This window comes from Micropterus salmoides, unplaced genomic scaffold, assembly GCF_014851395.1.
Source record: "Micropterus salmoides isolate LMB-PRFRI ecotype aquatic unplaced genomic scaffold, ASM1485139v1 Ms_hic_scaffold_1, whole genome shotgun sequence".
Taxonomy (NCBI): domain Eukaryota; kingdom Metazoa; phylum Chordata; class Actinopteri; order Centrarchiformes; family Centrarchidae; genus Micropterus; species Micropterus salmoides.
Genome location: NW_024040040.1, coordinates 61,735,081 through 61,756,429, shown reverse-complemented (window position 1 = coordinate 61,756,429; position 21,349 = coordinate 61,735,081).

The following is a 21,349-nucleotide window of genomic DNA, read 5'->3' as shown; positions in this document are numbered from 1 at the left end:
CTCTCAGAGTCGCAGCTCCTCAGGGAGAGGGTTGGGGAATTTCCCAGCCTGCCTCTGTGCTGCCGGCCCGGGGGTTAATAGGTGTTCAACCCTCCTATTATCCAGGAGCGTTTGTGAATTACCAGCCGAGTGATGTTTACCACTGATATCATATATATGCTAATGTGGAGGCTTAATTGGAGGGGAGGGGCCTGCCGGGCAGGAGGGCGCGGGGTTGCGATCATGTGTAAAATTGATTTGTGAGGGCTGATATTTGAAGGGATGGGGGGGTCTGGTGCTACAAACGTCTTCTCTTGCTGAAACACACAGTTGTTCGTGACTCGCTGAATGTTCAGTATCACTGTGTCATTGAAGCATTTCTTATATTTTGTGATTTTTCATGTAAGTTTGAAGGATTAATTGTCCCCTCTGCATAATTACGCAGATCTTCCAGTATTTAAAGATGATTGTTTCTGCGGTCTCTCACTTATAATAATTGGCAATGGGTAGTACTTAAATCTGCCAAGTGATGGTGAGGGAATTCCCCAAACAAATCGTGTTAATTACTGCAAAACCCCGGTGAGAGTCACTGGAGAGCCGAGGGACGATGTTGAATTGTTACTAAAAGGCGAAAAAGCACATGGAGGTCATGTAAAGTACAAGGTGTAAAAATCATACACACATTTGATTTTCACTGTTGCTATCAACAGCTGCTATTTTCTATTGATTATGAAAAGTACAAGGCAGTGCATGAATATGATTTAGATACACAAACAGACGCAGAGGCTGTGTACCCAATCAGTTTTACATGCAGTAATTCAAAATATAAAAGGCACGTACAGAGGATTTAAGATTTAAGAGAATTAAATAAAACAGAAGACAAAAATAAAATAACAGAACAGATTAAGTGGGATAATAAGATTTACAGTGCAGTGAAAGATATGAATGAATTGTCCCTAGTCAGTGGTAAACAGAAAATCTTCAAGCCGTAAATGAAAACAACCTGAGATTTTGTGCAAACTTCCCGTTTTCTGTGAGTTTGTTCCAGATATTTGGAGCATTAACAACTGAATTCTGCTTTGACTCTTCTCTACACTTCATTAACAGCAGATCAGAGATGTATTTTGGCCCTGAACCAGCGCTTTATAAAGCGACAGTGGCATTTTGAAAACATACTGCTGTGTGCAGCTGCTCTTGGATACACAAATATCTATGAAAGAGCTCCTCCTGCTCGTTTCATTCCCCGCGTGGAGCAGTGAGACCGATTCACCAGCACGTCATGTGTTTCACTGTTGGCACAATGACAAGATGTTTCTGTATCTCTCCAGTAATAGACACTCTTGTATTATTATCATGATCAATAGAGTGAATTTAATGTAAGGAACTATATGTATACATATACTTTATAAACACGTATAGCTAAGCCTGATATAAAAAAGAAAACCAAATATAGACACACTAACACTGCAGAGAATATAAATTTTTGGTCATATTTTTAAATGTGGTCAAAGTGGTGTGGTGCATGAATAAATAAAGCTTCACCAATCCTTTTTTTTCCCTCAAACAGAATAAAGTAGTTCCATAAGATCTAAGAGGTCTGGCTGTTTCAATTTCTAATAGCAAGTTAGTGACAAATCCTGCTGCTCCAGCATTTAGTGATAAATATACAGTGCCGTGCCAGAGTTTTAGGCAGGTGTGTAAAGTAAGAATGCTTTCAAAAAGCAAAAATGTTATGTGATTATATTTATATTTGACAACAAGCCCAAACAAAGCCATTAAGATCTATCTTCAGCCTAAAGAAGAAGTCATGACAGAGCTCTGATCTCACCATCATCGAGTCTGTCTGGGATTACATGAAGAGACAGTAGCAACTGAGGCTGCCTAAATCCACAGGACTGAGGGAGTTACCTACCTGCCCACTACTTCAAAAACTATGTGCAAGTGTACCTACAGAAGAATTGATGCTGTGGTGAAAGCAAACAGTTGTCACACCAAATTTAGATTTGATTCAGATATTTCTTCTGTTCACTCACTTTGCATTTTGTTAATTGATAAATATAATCTATTAACAATATCTTCAACTATCTTTTCCACAACATTCAGACTTTACAGGATTTTTCCCCACACCTGCCTAAAACCTTCATGTAGTATACAAGCGCTCAGATTTATGATTCTATTCTGTGAAACAGTGGAAGCTAATGTCTTTCTGCTCTCTCTGTCTTGGTTAGTCAGTCGTGAGACAGCAGTGTGTTGTAGAGTTTCGTCTTATTGTTAAATTTTTAAGGGCACAGAATTAATGTGGTTACCAAATTGCGAGTCTACGACCAGATTCCTGCCTTGTTTTGAGGTTTTCATTGACAAGATGTCGCGGTGATAGTCAGCCATTATTGTGCATTATTGTATAGAAAAACCTTGGCACCTAAGTGATTTGTATTTCGAAACATCAACTTTTCATGAGCTGATCAAGAGAATCCTGTTTTCAGCTTTGTGACTTTTTTTCAGATAAACAAATGGGTTTAAATGGTTTATTTGGGATAATACCTAATTATTTAAAATCACCAAAATTAGAGATATGGGTACTTGGTTTTCACTAGATAGCGGCAGTCCAGGCATTGCTACACATGTTTCAAGATAAGAAAATGATTATTAATAAAACACCACAAAATTGTCCAATGGTTTTCTCACAGTTGTATAATTTAATTTCCACACTGGCCCAAAATCAGGATCAAAAAACTTTCCTCCTGGACAAAATATTTCTCTTCCAGCTCTGCAGATTCAAACCGAAAAGCCCAAAGTTGTCCAAATTTTCAGAGACCAAAACTGTGAGTCTTAATGTGTAAATCAAGCATACTGAGACAAATATGTTTTCCTTTGATAACTTGAATTTCACTTCTGCTGCCAGCCGCTGCTCACTCATTGTGGCTCCAGCCGAAAGGTTTTAAGCCGCCGTACGTGAGCCGCATGGCTAAACGTCTGCTGGCTTTGAAACAAACAGCCCGCAAACGCTTTAAGTATATTATCAGCCAAGTTCTTTTAGGAACGTATTGCTAAAGGAGCTTACCATTTAATTAATGTAACTTCAGCAAGATTACACCCGGCCCAGCCTTGTAAGCAGAGGCAGAGTCTTATTGACCTCCTATGCAAGAGCTTAAAGACACAAGAATGGCGTTTTTACTCAACTTTGATGGGATAACTAGTATAATCTTTCACAGGGAAGGGAGGAATAAAGTGTTTTAAACATAATACCCTTCCAAACTCTGAGTGGGCCTGTGTGTCGCTCAAGTGCCACACTGACACAGCAACTTTGTCATTTTATAAACCTTGACTTTTTAAAATCTCTTTTTGTTTTTACATCAGGTCAAAGAGAAGATTCCTCCGGCCTTTTTGACTTTGAAATGATGCAGACGATGCAAGTGTCAGCAAACATGGAAATGTGGGGATGTTTTTTTTGTTTTTTTTTAGCTACATCTACAGCAAATTGTCCTGAATTTTAGGCTCATGTTTACTATAAACGCCCGCTCTGAGGACGTATAAATGTTTACGTAATTCCCAGACTGGGCAACGGACTCTCCTATTCACCATTTATAGACAGCATTAGCATTTAAGAAATGGTTTATAAGATGTAAGCAGATATAAGTATATATTATTCACTGAACAAACTGTAAAAGAAATAACTGAACCTCTGTGTGTGAAGATCTTATTTTAATATATAATATAATATACTCTGGTGATGTTTTTGTTGGTAGTTGTCTATGGACTAATAAATATCTATCTATCTATTTAAGATTCTAAATTCTATGTATTTGTTATTGTTATAAATAATAAATTTAATTAAATAAAACAATATAGTAAAACACTACAATATAACATGTCAGTTTTAATTGTCAACAAATGCTGTACATAAATAAATACTTATGCCCTTATATCTAAAGATTATAGTGTCTGGAAACCATTTATTATGTGTGTATATACTGCTTATAAATGCTAAATAGTTAGGGTTTAAAGTAGTTAACTCAGATGGTATATTTATTTTAAAAAACTAGTGTTTATGCGTGCAATTTAAAATGAAATTGGCAGAAAGCAGAAAACAGATTTTTATTCCATAAATCCATAAACACCCTCACTTTAAAATCAACTATAAAACTCCACCCCCCTCTTACCCCATACACCATCCCAGATGTTACCGACCCCCTCTCCAACCCCCTTGGTCTTTTTTTTTTTGTGGAGTTTTTGGTGTCGCCCTTTCAAACATTCTTTAACAGTGGGATAAAGGGGACGGGGGGATTGGGGAGATTAGGCTACGGGATCCTCCAGGCATTGTCTGAGAATCTGCAGATAAAAAAAAGCATTGCTTTGGTTTTGATTTGGTGGGGTGGGGGGCAGGGAGGGAGGTGGTGGTGGTGGTGGTGGGGGGTGGGGTGGTTGGGAGGAGGGGTGAAGTCAGCAGATTTGGGGGGCAGATGGTGTTGGTTGGTCGGCTGCTGTTTGGGGTTTCAGAATAAAAAGATCTGAATATTTGGATGTGATGAACAAGAGACTCGCTTCTCTCTGCTTCCTGTTTATTAGAAAGATTAGTTTCCTATTTTCATTTTGTGTGACATGCAGGATTTCCTAAAGTATAATCCCTGATCCAGATCATTTCAAAGATACTCTGATTCCCCTTATTTGTTGTGATTATTAATCTCTATGCTTAAAAGAGGAAAACTGTTGCTTTATTTATGGAATTTTCTCTGTCTTTTCAGCCACAACTGACTTTTCTGCACTGGAATTAAATTTTGGGAAATACACTTATTTGCTTTCTTGCCGTAGGTTTGATGAAAGGAGTGATAAAACTCTCAAGCTACAGCCTGCAGTTGATTAGCTGAGCTAAACATAAATACTGGAAAAAAGGGGAGACAGCTAGCTTGGCTCTGTCCAAAGGTAACAAAATCCACCTACCAAAAGCTCTAAAGCTCCCTGATTAACATGTTTTATCTTGTTTGTTTAATTCATACAAGAACCAAAAATAACATTAGAATCAGATTCAATTTTATTTGCCAGGTATGTGTACACATACAGGGATTTGACTCTGGATTGGACAATGCTCACGATGAGCTTACTTATACAATAATACACACAATAAATACAGTAATAAAATCAAACACAGGATAGAGACACAGTATATGTACATATATACACACTATAAACAAAACAGATTGATTGAGACAATAGTGCAATGAGCAGAGTGCAAAGGATGCAGGAGAAAATTATTATTACCATTGTTGTTATTAGTATGTACATGTGTGATGAGTGCAAAGAATGCTGGAATAAATAAGTATTATGTGCAGGTGTTATGTACAGGAGGTAGGTGGATTTGGTTTACAGTATATACAATATACAAAATGACAATGTTAACAGTATGAACAGCTCTGAAATAGAGAATGATGAATAAATAAATATATGGTAAGTGGTAGCCAGTAAACAGGAATTATTGCACAGATTCCTGTGCAATAATTCCTGTTCCTGACACTGGGAGTCAGAGTCAGCTGTTCATCAGAGTGATGGCTTGTGGGAAGAAACTGTTTCTGAGTCTGTTGGTTTTGGCGTAGAGTGCTCTTAGCGCCTACCAGAGGGGAGAAGCTGGAGCAGGTTGTGTCCAGGGTGAGATGGATCCGGAGATGGGGACTCAAGTTAGCAACTCGGACTCGAGTGCAACTTAAGTCGCGTGTTTATTTTTAGGAAACTTCTGATGAGTTTGCCGTTATTCCCTCCCTCCGTTACCTATAACCTGCTTATGTAACACGTAGCATCTGCTGCGTGCGGCGTGAGAGAGGACAACAAACACCACAGCTACTGTGCTATTCATCATTAACTTTGGTTTTAAACTTCATACAACAAGAAGTCAATGGGTGTTGACTTACAGTAGTTTAAGCTGTCATTGATTGCATTGCACATTACATGGTTGTGCTCTTTAAGTTAAAAACAGGTTACAGCTTTTAGCACCCTGGATTGAACGCAGCAGGTGATACAACGTTCGTAACAACCACGAGAGACTTGAGACTTGACTTGGACTCTAGCTCAAAGACTTGAGACTTAACTTGGACTTAACTTGGACTCTCAGATACTTGAGACTTGACTTGGACTCTAGCTCAAAGACTTGAGACTTAACTTGGACTTAACTTGGACTCTTGCTCAGATACTTGAGACTTGACTTGGACTCTAGCTCAAAGACTTGTGAGCATCTCTGGATGGATCTGCAGTGATGTTTCCTGCCCGTTTCCTGACTCTGGAAATGTAAAAGTCCTGAAGGGAGAGCAGGTTAGCACCGATGATCTTTTCTGCAGTCCTGACTGTCCGTTGTAGTCTGTCCCTGTCCTTTTTGGTGGCAGATCCAAACCAGACAGTGATGGATGTGCAGAGGACAGATTGGATGATGGCTGTGTAGAAGTGGATCAGCAGCTCCTTAAGCAGGTTGAGCATCCTGAGCTGTAAAGCACTTTGGTGACCTTGTTGTTTTTTAAATTGTGCTATATAAATAAAGTGGATTGGATTGGATTGGATTGGAAGTACATCCTCTGCTGGGCCTTCTTGATGATGGTGTCAGTGTTGGGCTCCCACTTCATAAAATTATTGTTAATGTATAAACCATAGACTGTATATAAAGATGGACAAAGTGAAGAAAGAACACTGTTGGCTGAAGATACTGGTGTCACTATGGTGTCCCTCAGGGTTCAATTTAGGTCCCATTTTATTCTCCCTCTCCATTGTTCCTCTCTGTAATTTCATCCTCAAATATAATGTCCAGTATTACGCTGATGACACACAGCTCTATATCCCAATCAAACCGGGTGACCAGTCTAACATTGCAACACTTCACAAATGCCTTGCTGAAATAAATGACCGAGTGTCACACAACTTTCAACAATTGAATCTTACAAAATCTGAAGTCATTGTACTACCCCAGCTCATAGAGCTCAAATCCTGGCAAACCTAGATGACTTATGCTAAGCCCTCAGCCAGAAATCTTGTAGAGATCAAAAGAAAGTTTTTGAGTTTTATTTCATAAGAAATATAGCCAAGGTTAAGGTTACAGATCTGGAGAAACTCATCCATGCTTTTATCTCCTCCCGCCTTGACTACTATAACTCCCTATATGCCTGTCTCAGTCAGAAATCAATTAAACGCCTACAATTAGTCCAAAACACTGCACCTCGACCCCAGCATTAGCGTCCTTGCACTGACTTATTTTTTAAATGATTTTTAATAATATATCTCTAACTATTCCAAGGTCTAGGCTTAAAACCAAAGGAGACAGGGCCTTATGTGAGGGCTCCTGCACTCTAGACCAGAGGAGATCAGGCTCAGACTCTGGTCCTGGTTTTATCTCACTTCTTGCTTCTTAAGACACATTTTTATTTCAGATTTCACTCTGTGATGTCTATTGTATGTTTTCCTTCATTTGCACATTGACTTGTTTATGTTTTACACATAGATTGTTGTAAACCACTGTTATTTCAACGTGTTTGTGTTTTAAAGTGATTTCTTTAAAGCACTTTCTAGTAGAGTAAAAACAAAAAAGCTATTATTAATATTATTACAAAATGGTGAAACTCAAATCAAAGGGAAAATTAAATCGTCTAAATCTTTATATAAAGAACACTAAAACAGATAGAATACTTCAAATCACATAACAAATATAGCCTTTTATTTTCAAGGAGAAAACTAATTCTTATATGAGCACCTGAGCATAACTGTGCACAGAGTCAAGTACTACAGAAACTGTTACAACCAGGCTCCTTAAGAAAAGTAGACAGAAACTGGTGTTGAAAAAACAAAACAACCCAAATGATCGTAGCCTCTAGGTCCAAGAGTTGTCTAAGGCTGCAGCTGGAAAATCGTTATTTCATATTTCATTATACTTTCTAAAAAGACATAAACCTCATTTATCATTATGAACTCGTGCTGTTCAGACAAACTTTGTTTGAACCCACAGCAACTTATTTTAAATTTAAAGTGGAGATCCCAAACTTTCAACAATGAATAGGCCAGATATGACACAAAAATGTAGAACATAGTCACTTGCCATAAAAAGCATGGTGTTTTGGGGGGGGTTTGAGTATTTCACATTTTATAGACCTAAAATGAAGACCTAAAATAGATAATATATTTCCTATAATGCGGTCAGATAGATGCTTATAAATTCCTCTGTGCTACAGGAGGGGAAATTAAAAGAGTGAAAAAGAAGTGGCTGAATCTAAATGAATTTCTTTTCAAGTTGTCGCTAAAGTCTCATTAAGAGAAGTTCTTGTTTAACAGCTGAGTGAATTTCAGGAGATTGTGTGTATTGATCACCTCAGTCTACTTGTATTGATGAACCTATTAACACTGATCAGAAGCGGTTTCTTTCTTTCTTTCTTTGCTAAACCTTGAGAAGTGAGAAGTGAAGACCATTTCTATGACATATTTTTTGAATAAATCAAATGTCTTCATCATACATACAGCAGTGTGGCATCACTTAAAAACATGACACATATGAGGTAAGATAAGACTTAATTGATCCCAAACTGGGGAAATTAACTTGTCATTGCAGCTCCAGGTACACACAACAAATAATAAAAATACACGTTAGATAAAAAATAGAGTTGAAAGATACAATTTATAGAAGAAATAGAAAACAAGTAAGAGTAAGAATTTACAAATACACATATAGATGTGTTTGATATGAACATTGCACAGGTCGCAGCAGGAGGTTGTGGCACAGTGTGGAAAATAAATAAATATGATTGCACAGACTGCATATATATGTTGGATGCAATGAAATGACAACAGAATTGTGTATAAATCACATCATAATTCCTTCATGATTCCTCTGAAAGCTGATAACTGATGATGTTAACTGATCGCCTGTGAATCCTGTTGTTGTTTCAGCCTGATGGATCAGCAGGTGGTTATCAGCTGCTTGTCTGCAGCCTCTTACAGGCTCCATTCAAATGCTCATATCAGTTAATTAGCACCGACTGAATCTCTCCCAATAATTTGCCTCCATTCACGTGCTAAAGAGGCCGTCCCTTTACTTAAGTAGTTTGTTATTTCCTTTTGTCTTTAATGCCTCTTAGTTGCAAAACATCCACATGCCAGGAATTGTGATGCATCTGACAAACTGCCAGCTGGTTTAAACAGGAAAAGAATTTAGTTTTTTAGTTTAACACCTGTACTTGGTGTCACTTATAGGAAGATATAGTTGGGTCTTTTTCACATTTTCATTGGTTTTCTTTGCTTTGATTCATCAGCATTGATTGTTTTGATTTCTTTAGTTTGAAGTCAGATGGAAATGGCTTTAGGAGTGCATCTTCCTTTGTAATTTCCTCTTTTAATCTCATACTACTGAGTTTCAATTCAGCCAAAAAAGGGACCACTGAAATTATTTTGAAGCTTTTATTGTGAAACTCAAATTAAATTTCCTTTTAATTAAGCCTGTAATTCTTCGCCTGAATAATACAGCTGATAAAACAGACATATTTTTATTTTATTTTAATCGTATGATGTGTATCATGAGCTGAAATATTTCCTCCCTGCTGGAATCCTTCGCCTCAGACGTGTCCTAATGGAGTTAGTTCAACCATTAGCCAAGCAGATTGATTCATTACGCTAATGTGAGTCTAACCCTGTTGGCCCTGTTGAAATGCGTGCAATATGACACTCCTCAAATTTGTTCTAACACATGCCCTGGGGAGCCAAACAGAGCCGCTGCTAATGGGGGAGGTGGAGCCAATTATGCAGAGAAGAGCTGACTGTCAACAGATATAAGGACAATATCTGCTCTGTGTGTTATCAGCATGCCCGCCTCCTCAAACACAACCAACTCACAGCTTCTCCTCAAGCTGCTCTCCTCCGTTTGCTAAGAAAAGAGAGACTGAAGAAGGTGTATAAAAACATTTCCCAGTTGAAAAGCAGATTTGTGTCAATTTCCAAGTGAAAATGCTATAAGATCATCATTCAGAATCTTTTAACTAATCTAAATCTAAATGATTTTGTCTGTTAAAATTGTTTTATTTTATTGTTCTATACTGTAGTCAATTCACTCCTCAATTTTTTACTGTCTGCTTATCAATTACACACCCTTACAAAACAGCACAGGTGAATTAATCATGCTAATTTGTTCACATTGAAATTCACACATAGGTACGTGTTTTTTGGACCTTTCCAAGATGTCTATGAAGATTCTCAGTCATCCAGGTCATAGTTATCCAACGAAGGTTAAAATCAAGGGCAACTGGACTTGGTTGAAGATACTGGAAGACGTTTCGTCTTTGGATGAGGGACGAAACGTCTTTCAGTATCTTCAACCAAGTCCAGTTGCCCTTGATTTTAACCTTCATTGGATGACCTTTCCAATGTAGAACACGTCACATAATTCAATTAAACTTTGCTTTGTTGGCATGAATGTCAAAGAACAATATTGCCAAAGCTTACATAATATTTTCAGGGTTTTTTTTCACATACATCACAAACTTCACGTGAGAAAACATGAATTTCACAAAAAACATAAACACACAAACACATGTTAAACAACAATTAACGTGATGAATTCACATCGCACATGCAAGGAAATGAAAATCTATAAGGCCAACAGAATGTGACGTTTTAGTGAAGAAGATCAGAAGAGGACACTTTTCTCACTACGGTGGCTCATAAATGTCAAATTACACAGCGCTGACTGTTTGCAATCAGATTTCAAAGTGGGAAAAGAAACTCAGGAAGGAAGTTGGTTACGTGATGAATTCATGCACAGACCTGAAAGAAAACAGAAAGAAAGAAAAGATGGAAATGGAATACTTATTTAAAAAGTAATTTTCTTTTATATTTTATATATTCTCTTAAGTTAGAGATCATGTGGGCAACTTAAACACCAAACTTAAAGTGAGATTCAAACGTGCAAACAGAGAAACCTGGTGTGCTTTTAATGCAGGGATCAGTACTGTCTAGACTTGATCTGTCTGTCTAAACTTTACAGATTGTGCTTCTAAAACATAATAATAATAATTTACGTTTTTATTGTTGTGTGATGTTGAAACTCCTGTCAATCAATAATTGTTAAAAAAAATCACTCTGTTTTAGATCACAAATTGTGCTTTAAAGGATGATTCCAGGTTTATCTATACTTTCTATCAGCAGTGGTAGTTTAGTTTACTCAACTACTGTACTTAAATACAGATTTGAGGTACTTGTACTTTACTCTCGTATACCCATTTTATTCTACTTTATACTTTTACTTCACTGCATTTGCTTTATATAATAGTTACTTTTCAGTATATGAAGTAGTAACAACATTAAAGTACCGCTTTAATTAATCAATAATGAGCCAATAATATATTACACTGACAGGGGCCATTCGGCACAACGATTTTATGAGTGCTTTTACTTCCTGTACTAATACTTCTTCCACCACTGTCTATAGGTAGTAATAACATTATAGTCACCAGATTAATAGATGGAATCTAATCATCTGACTGCTCATGTTTTGATCAATTTTACTTCATTTTATATCTGAACAAATACAAATAATTGGCTACTGCTAGAAACTGGCAATGTCAAATGGTCTGAAGGAGAGGCCAGGTAGACTTCTCATTAAATGATGACATTAGTCTGGTAATATTATGACTTTTTTCTGGACATCAGAGATCACAGATATGTGGGAGAGATATGTGGGAGAGATTCTGAATGTGCAGAAAGTTTTTAAAGTGAGCAGAAAAGCTGCTGAAACACAGCTATTAAAGTCCAGGAGTTTATAACTACATTAAAATGAATTCATTACTCTTTGAGGTGAAAAGGTGCTACAATCACATTTAAAGAGGTTTCTTCCCCAAACAAAGACTCAACGAGGAGGGAAGACTAAATCCTGTCTCAGCAGGGATGATATTTCATGAGAAAAGTTGATCTACAGGAGAAACAGGTCTGAAAGCAACACAGAATGACTGAGAGCTGCACTGCATTGTATTCTGTTACAGTTAGGTTATAGGGTTTGAATTGTCACCTGCCACCTGAATTTTGTGTTTCCCTTTATATAAATGCAAAAAAATAATCACCATAAACTGGTGCAGGAAAAGACGTGTTTAATGCTCAAATTTTCATTTAATTCAGCATGTGAAAGACTTCAAAAAACAGTGTTGAAATCTTGTCTTGTCTCAATCTTGTGAACCCAATCTTGAATCTCGTCTCGTGGGTTAAGTGTCTCGTCACACCTCTAGTAATGGGTCGTAATAAGCTGCTGCATAATCGACCTATATGGCCGTTTTTCTGGTGCTGCTTATTTCAACCGAAATCATGATCTTTTGGTAGTTTTGGTGCGAAAGCCTAACCGAACAACGACGATTTCACAACGTTAACCACATCATAAAAAGGTGTTTCATATGAACGCTGAAGGGTCAAAACCTTGTGTGGTGTCAGTATTTGATGCCCTGGGATGAGAATGTGTTAAAATAAGATGCACGGTGTAATAAACCAGAATTTATTCTCTAATGTCTGAGGTGCTATGATTTCAGAAAGAAAAAAATATAAAAAATTGTTAACAATTAAAATCAGCATGCGGTTTGAATTCAAATGACAGTTTACATGTTTTGATCGGGAATCAGTGGGTTTAAGTTACCAGCCTCAGGGAGGAGACACGAGCATTTCCCATCAAGTGACTGGAAGAGAAATAAAAAGGGGGGAAATATCTGATCAACAACAAATAATTGGCTACAGACATTCAGTGTGTTGCTGTTGAGGGTCACTCTGTCGGGTTATTTATGTTAAGAAACCCTTTTGTTTGAGGCAAACCAAAGATTGCTCTTTATTTATCCCACCTCTCCTGGTTTTATCTCCCATCTGAGGGTCTGCTGGTGTGCAGAGAGGAGGGAAGCGGCGTCTGCGGCGGGCGGAGATAAGGCCTGTTGTTGTGGATGTGGGGGTGGGTGGTCTTATTTACCTGTAGCTGAAGGGGCTTTCAGTTCCCTGCAGGCCGCCGCTTTACATTGTGTCCCCCTGCTGCTCTGTCAACACTCATCCTGAGCACCACAGAGTCAATGGCCTCGTGCTCGAGGACCCGAGGAACATATGGTCTCCAGCTCAACGTGCACGCTATCACACAAACAATAACACAGTTGTCAAAATGGGGTGAAATGAGCTCAAACTCTGGCATGTGTAGACTGCATGCTGTGACTACATATTTTATAGTACATAACTATGTGACAGTATTGCAAGACACAAGGCCAAAAACTTGCATGTTATCATGCAACATCTTAAATAATTAAATATATCATTGTCAACACTCCTGAGTCCTGAGGACGTAAATCTTTGAAAACACAATATATGGTTTTATGTTTTAAAAAAGCTCAGTAATTTCCTAAAACTGCTGCTCACTGTAGTTTCTATCAAACAAACAGGAGGAAATAACGCATGTGTTGGGGACTATTTTTAGCGGCGGATGAAATCACATGCGTTTGGGGATGCAGTGCAGCAGTGAGGCTCACTGATGGGTTAAATCATTTCTAGACAATGATGGAGTTGTAGGAGGGACATCGGGCTGTTAAAAATGTGCTAGTAGATACATTCACTGTTGGTGTTGGTAAGAAGAAAAATATCATCAGATAGGGATGCACCGAAGGTTTGGCCACCAAAATGAATCGTCCAAAAATAGCAAGTGTGGAAGCATTTTAAAGTGTCTGAGAAAGATGCACAAATCGCTGTTTGCAGACGCTGTTCTGCTGAATTGTCTCCTAGCACATCCACTTCTTAGAGAAGGCAACAAACGGTCTGACCCGCTTTGAGTGTTTCTGTCACTCGTTTCTGAGAAGGCGATTAAGCTAGCCGCACATAAATTTGGAGTGCACACGTATTCAAGCCTTTATGGTAACTGAAACGGACCAGTGCGAGCTGACAGGCAGGTTAGAGACTTTATCCTGTCAGTTTCTCTCTTTACAAAGACAAGTGTTGCAGTATGAGAGTCCTAGCTGAAGAGAGGCTGTCAAGTCTTCATGACACGCAATACCAGAACCACATACAAGATTTATCAAACTGGGTCGGACTTGATGAATTTAACGCGAAGATACACGTGACAACCTCCGGTTTTCAAAATAAGGCATCCTGTACAGGATGGAAATAAGATTATTTGGATTATATTCACAGAAAGTATAAAACATATTACATGTAGCCATTAAAAGGAAATGGAAACATGTAATTTAGAAGAAGATATACTTTCTTAATCCCGCAAGGGGAAATTCAATGTTTTTTCACTCTGTTATTGTTAGTATTATACACACAGGTCTGAAACACACACATGCACAAACAGGACCCATATCAACAACACACGGAGAAGTGTCAGAGTGAGGGAGCTGCACTCAGTGCGGCGCCCCCGAGCAGCTAGGGGTTCAGGGGCTTGCTCAAGGCCTCCTTCAGGTGAACTGGCACCTCTCCACTACTTTACCGGACCCTCTTTGGCCTTATACCCCCCCACCATAGTCTCTCCAAATCCTGTGGGAAACACTGGATAAAAAGTACATTTTGACTAAAAAATTTCTATATGTACTTGTTTGGTATTCAGCAAATTTTTTCATTATATTCGGTTTCGGCAGTGGCCAAGAATTTTCATTTCGGTGCATCCCTATCATCAGACGTATCCTTCAAATTCCAGGTCAATTTGGGGTCTCAAAATGATTGTTTAAAGGGACATTACGAAAGATTATAACACATAAATGTAGAATAAATCACAATACAAACACAAACACACGCACAACATGATGTTTGTTTGCTATAATATTCTGCATCATGCTATATATTCAGACCAACTGTTTAGTGGTTGTTTATACACTGTCTGTGTTAAATAAGATAACTAGGACTAGCATTGTTGTGAAGTTTGAATGTGCTTATTTTAAGTCACAAAATCGTTGCAGAATGAATGGCTCTTTAGTTTATTTTTTATTAATTTATTGTTCTTTAACTTCCTGAGAGAGTTTTGAAACATGCACACCCTGATTGTGAATCTGAGCTGACCCAACAATGTTTGTGTGTGGACAAAATTCAGGTGAAAATAGGTTTAAAAAATCTTGGTTTTTGGAGAAACTTTACTGAATTTTAATGTCCTTAAAAAGATTATTTTTGGCTTGTAGTTTTGTAAAAGTTACATTAGTGTTGTCTGTGTGTTCAGTTTGTATGTCTTATTATTTAGGTAAAGGAGTGCAGACTGGATTCAGCTGCATTATCGCACAACGACAACATTACATGTTCACAGAAATGGACTACTACACAACTGCAGCAAGTTTCAAGTCTCTACAAACAAAAATGTTGATAAATCTGTAATCTGTGTTGCACAATAACAAGGGCAGCAACTTTTTTATTATTGATTCTTTTTAATGATACATTGATTAAATGTTTGGTCAAACCAACAGTCCAAACCCCAAAGATACAAATTAAATTTTGAGAAGCAGAAAAAAGCAAAAATATGATATTTTCCCTTGAAAACTTTGACTTGAACGATTAATCGATTATTAGAGTTGTTGATTGTTTTTCTAGTGATTGACTAATCAATTAATTGACTACTCATTTACTCACTCACTAATACTTCTTCCATCACAGTCTATTAGTAATAATAACATCATAGTTACCAGATCAAGAGCTGAAGTATGATCTTCTGACTGCTCATGTTTTGGATCACTTTAACTTATTTTTGTACTTTAGGTATAATTACGATTATAATTATTATTACTGCCACAAACAATGGGAGAAACAACCGCAATAAAGTCCATGTTGTAATAAATGTGAAGTGAAAAATGGCAGAAAAGGACAACAATATAAGAAAAGTTTAAATCATCGTGCCGTTTGAATTCACATTGCCGTTTACCTGTTATGTAAGTTACCAGCCTCAGGGAGAAGACAACCAAGTTGATCGACTAATTGATCAATCGACTTAAACACTGAATGGTTATCAGAACATGTTGGCTGCAGGTGTGGAAACCTTTGCTGTGAGAATGCAAGCCTAATTTCAGACGAACACATAGCTACTGGCAAACTCCTAAGCTGCAGGTAAACCAGTTCATCAGGTGAGTCCTGATCTCAGTGGCTCCACGCGTCTCTCAAAGCCCATTTGTGAATTTTTTGGCCGAGTGTTTCCTGCCCTGTTTGCTCATTTGTGTGAGCAAGGAGGGGAAATGAGTCAGTGTCCAGATTGCGGTACATCTGCTGTTTTCGGCGGCGTGGCGAGGCCTGGCCGCCGCGCCACGCAGGTGCTGCTCCTTCCCCCCTCAAGGCCACATTCTTCTATAGCCATGTGCTGCCTGAGCAAACTGCTCTTCTGAGCAGGCCTGTCCCACCGCTGACTGGCCACTGCCCCGGCAACATGCATTGTTGCTCTATGCAAATCCGCTCACACTGGGACAGAGGCTCGGGGAGGGGGTATCCTGAGCTCAGTAGCCGGGATAGAGAACGGAGGCCGGCCAATAAATGAAAGTTTGCCTTAAATCCTCGGGATAATAGAGGCAGAGGTTGGGGCCGAGCCTCGAAGCCGAGATAAACAGAGGGATTACTTCTCGGTTTTGCATCACTCACTCTCCTCTGGGTGGCCCTTAACCGTCAGGAAAGCTAAGAGGGGAGAGGGGGTGGTGAGAGAAGAAAAAACGTTTAACGCATGGACATTCTCACAGCACATAGGGGGAAAGAAGTGAGCCTAATTCCATCAAAGACTGAGAAATTAGCAATTAATTTATTCCAACCTCCCCGCCCCTGCTCCTTTTCTATTTTCAGCCCAATTGTTGGTTAGTTCTGCAACATCTGGTCCAGAACAGCCACTGCGCCTGATGACTGATGCACCCTCCATTAAAGTAGAATGGCAGAGAAAATCTTCCCTTTTTCATTCATTTCTTGTCCATGGGAGATTAGTTTGGTACGATGTGAAAAGTAATCATTAAAAATGTTGCTCTTTTTGCAGGCCATGCATAACCACCGCGGGCAGCGCCTTTATTTGCAATTGTAATTTAAAGAATAATTATTAAAGAAGTTAAATGATTCTGTAAATGTAGAACAACTTGAGTCTTTGTGCTCAAGGGTGCATGAACCTGCGCCTTATGGCTGGTTGCTCCGATAAACTCGGTAATGAAAGAATGTAGCTCTCGCTAATGACAAATTTTGAAGTGTTTTGGATTTGCTCACTCTCCTGTCCTCGGCTCACGCTCCCTCTGATGCCTGACTTTAATCTGGGCGGGCTCTGATTGACTTTGTTTAATCGTTTGGAGAAGAAGAAAATGACAGAAAGAGATACATGTACCACATATGTAGGCCTACATGTAAACAATGTGATCAGACACACATTGACACTAAAGACACAACATGCACCGATTAAAACTGGTACAGTATTACCAAAAAGCACATATTTACAGAGTAAAACGTCACTTTAACCAGCACATTCATTTCAAGTAGAGCTTCAGCTATTATTTTCATGATCGATTATTCCAATTACTATTTACTAAGTTTCAATTAAAGATTATGTCTTTAAATATCAGAAAATACTAAACACAGAGCCCAAAGCAACGGCTTAATGCTGTTTGTTGTTTCCCACCAACAGTCCAAAACTCAAAGATATTCAGTTTACTAGAACGTAAAAGCAACAAAACCTCACACCGGAGAATCTGGAATCATTAAATGCTTGGCATTTTTGCTTGAAAAATGACCTAAACAATTAATTGATTATCAAAATTGTTGCCGATTAATTTTCCGTCAATCGGCTAAGAGATTAATTCTAGTCATTTCAGCGAAAGAAGTCCGAAACGAAGCAAGAACGATGATGAAATTAGTACAAATCTACATGCATGTCACTCTCACAAATAGCAACAAATGGAATTGGATTCTCTTCTGCGATTAAAAAATTAAATCACAAAAACAGAGGTACATTTAGTACACGTCAAAACATTACCCTCGGATCAAATTAACAGAGAAAATCCTTGACTCAGCACCTTCAAAATCTTATCGGCTCAGACCTCGAGCTGCTGCTTGGTCTGACGTAAATTGGTGAGTGGAGGGAAGATGGCCCTCATATCAATCACATCAACCTGCTTTGGAGCTGCAGCACCAGCAGCTTATATAGAACTCCCCATCCCAAGCACACACACAGAAATACATCACCCCAGCTCTGGTGGAAATAAGCTGTTGACATTATTTAGAGTCATTGCCCACGATAGAGGGGCCATCTGTTGGGATTTAGCAGATAAATCCTTCCACCTACACCCATTACACATTTCCCCACATCAGTTAGCTACTTAAAGTTGGTCCATGTAGTCCAGCATCCGTCACAACACAAGCCAGAACACATCTGGTCACTTTGGCATTGTTAGAAATTATTATTTTTCTTTATATATATATATATATATAGGTACAAAAGAGAGTAAAAAAATCTTAATAAAAATTTCCTGAAAGTTTCCCAACTGGGAGACGAGGGTGAGGAATGGGAGTGATGAGTCCCATCGGTTAGCGGCTCCTGCGGAGGTGACCTTGAAGGTTGTGGTTGATCTGGGCAGGTCCAAGGTGTCACTGTGGGTTACTGCATCAATGTGAGGTGGCATGGAGCTGAAAACAGGCCTACAGTGCTATGGCAACCTCCCCTGGAGGAATCAAAACATATAAATCCATCAGCAGGTCCTTCCATGCGGCAGTCTTCAAAACACAGAGATGAGGCTTTTGTTTTACTTTAGAACAATGTACATGGAAATGCAACAGAAAGCATGCACAACTTCTTGTTGCAAGTTCAATTACAGGTTTTAGTCTAAACATTTCTTGGATGAAGAGCAAACGTGACGGAAATATTCTCAGGTTGAGTTGAGTTGAGTTACACACACATTTGAATAAAGCTGAAGCCAAAGAGACAAAGAAGCTACAAGTTTTGAAGCTCTGCATTCTGCGATAAATTGTAAACAGGCTATCTGGTCTTGTGAAGTTAATGTTAGCTAGGTTAGCTTACATTTTGGGTAGCCAGATTACAGTAAAAAATAAATAAATGCAGAAACAGAGTGCCAAAGTGGATTGTTCCCTTTTTGTGAGGAATGAGGATTTAGGCTTCTGGATGAAATAAGATTTTGCTAACTGAGCTAATTAGCCTAGAGCAAAGATGAATCCACATGTAAATCACACAAACCAGTACTTATCCTTATCTAAGTAATAAGTAATCTCAGCCTTTCATATGGGAGAAAGCAGTTCTGCACACCCGAGTGCATACTAGCCATCTAGCTTACAGGTACAGCTAGTAAGGTGAACAGATTTCTGAAATGAAAACCGGGCACATTTTTGGTTTGGTGGTCAGGATTAAAAAATATAATGTTATAATACATGAAATAAAAAGGTGATTATAGGCTTCATTTCGTTTTCCAAATATAAACAAGGATATTAGACATACGCCTACCAAACACATAATCCATCAGCAACAACAGGCTTCTATTATTGTTTAGAATCACGTAAATGTCAGGTCTGGTTACTCTGTAAACTGCAAACACTTATTTGGCCACAGCTGTTAGAAGAGTAGTAGAAGTATCACAAAGACATAGCTTTGCTATTACCACAGACATAAAGTCCGGTTTATTTGCATGTTAAGTCAGTTTGATCCAGATAAAAGCAGATGTAGATGTAAAGAGACTGGCTGATACAGCTTTAACGTGCTGTGCGTGCTCCCGCGGACAGCAATCACTTTTCAGCATGACACCTGTACTGCTGTCCAGTCTTTCTGGCCACGTAAAATCTGATTTCAGGTCTGTTAACACCTTATACAATACAGTACACAGTTAAAAACTGGGACAGCTCCAGACGCGCAAAAAAGGCCACCAAAACCGGGGACTGTCACCCGGAAAACGGGGATGTCTGGTCACCCTAAAATCTAGGCAAGCTAGTTTGCAAGCTTCCTAATTTCCAGTATATAAAAAAAATGCCACTGACCAGTTTGTTCTTTGTTCCACTCTGTTATTGCTAGTTAGCTAACTTCATAAAACTAGCCAGTTTAGAGCTAGGGTAGGCTATGTTGGGGAAACTAACAAGAGAAAGCCAGATTCCCACCACCTCCCTTCAGACCTCCCTTGAACGCCACTCCCCCAAAACATACGTTCATGCACAGTGAGTGTACACAGGTAGGTAGGCAGGTAGGCTTGGCCGTGCCTGTTACAGTCCAACAGCCACAGATACCGGACATTATTCATATTTGTGCCCGAGTATTTGATTTGATTTAAAGATAATTTCAACAAAATGTCAAAAATCTTGTTTAAAATGTCATATCAGCAGACACTTGTCAGAACAGGAAAAGCCAGTTCGGCTTATAACATTCATGATGATTCTGCTCAAATGAAGTAGCACACCTTAAAGGTATGCAGTCATAATTAATATTAATAGTTACACCTGTGTTTGATTAGTCAAAATATCTGCCATGACAAAAGGTCTGGTGAGAAGGCAGCGATTTTGTAGCTCTACACCCCAACTGAGACACAAAAAACATTTTTGCTCTCTGACGTTTTTAATCTATATCATTACATAGCAATCATTAGCTCATCAGGCTAATGCATTGCACTGACTACTTGCTGCTTTTTAGAATTGCATATCTATATTGCACATCACATTTGAGAGAGGACCCTAATCCAAAAAACTGTCTGAAACCCATTTGGGACTTCAAGTTCCGGTTTGGAAGCAAAACTCACATTTGTTGTCACTGGTTTTGGCACGTCAGCAAAGCTTGGTTCTTGTTTTTGGAAGTTTGTTCAAATATCTCAGTAGGTTTTGTTTTAGAACGCACAAATAACATGACATCATCGAGGTTTCATTGTGTAATTTCACTTTTATTTTGATGCACACTTGTCCAGCCGCGGTCAGAGTATCCGACAGCGATGATATTGTCTTTTCCCATGATCCTCTTGGCAACGTCCCGCCTAGGGAAAGCAGCCCGACATGACAAAAAAATCTTAAAAGAACACAAAGGCACAAAGAGGGCACAGCGGCGGAGGCGGCCGTCTCGGGCCCGACAGAGGACTCGGCCTCGCCATACAGCCGGGCCACTCCAATTCTGAACGAATGCTAATGAGATTGCTCTGATCCCTCCGGTGCTTCCCATGTTTTCAACACCTTCAAGGACCACATGGCGTTTGCAGCATAAAGACAACTAAATGAGAAATCTGAACGTTTTTTTGTGACGCCGGGGGCCTCTGCGCTTTTCAACCTGTCCGCCCATTCAGCGTTCCTCCCAGAAAAGCAAAGATAAGAAAGAGTGCTGCAGGGGGTGTGGATGAGTAAACTTTTTTAGAAATAATGGCATATTTGCGAACCAGAAGTAATAATCAATTTATGGCCACGCAAGGGCGAAGCCTTTGACGCTGTGGAAGCTGAAAAGGAGGGAAGA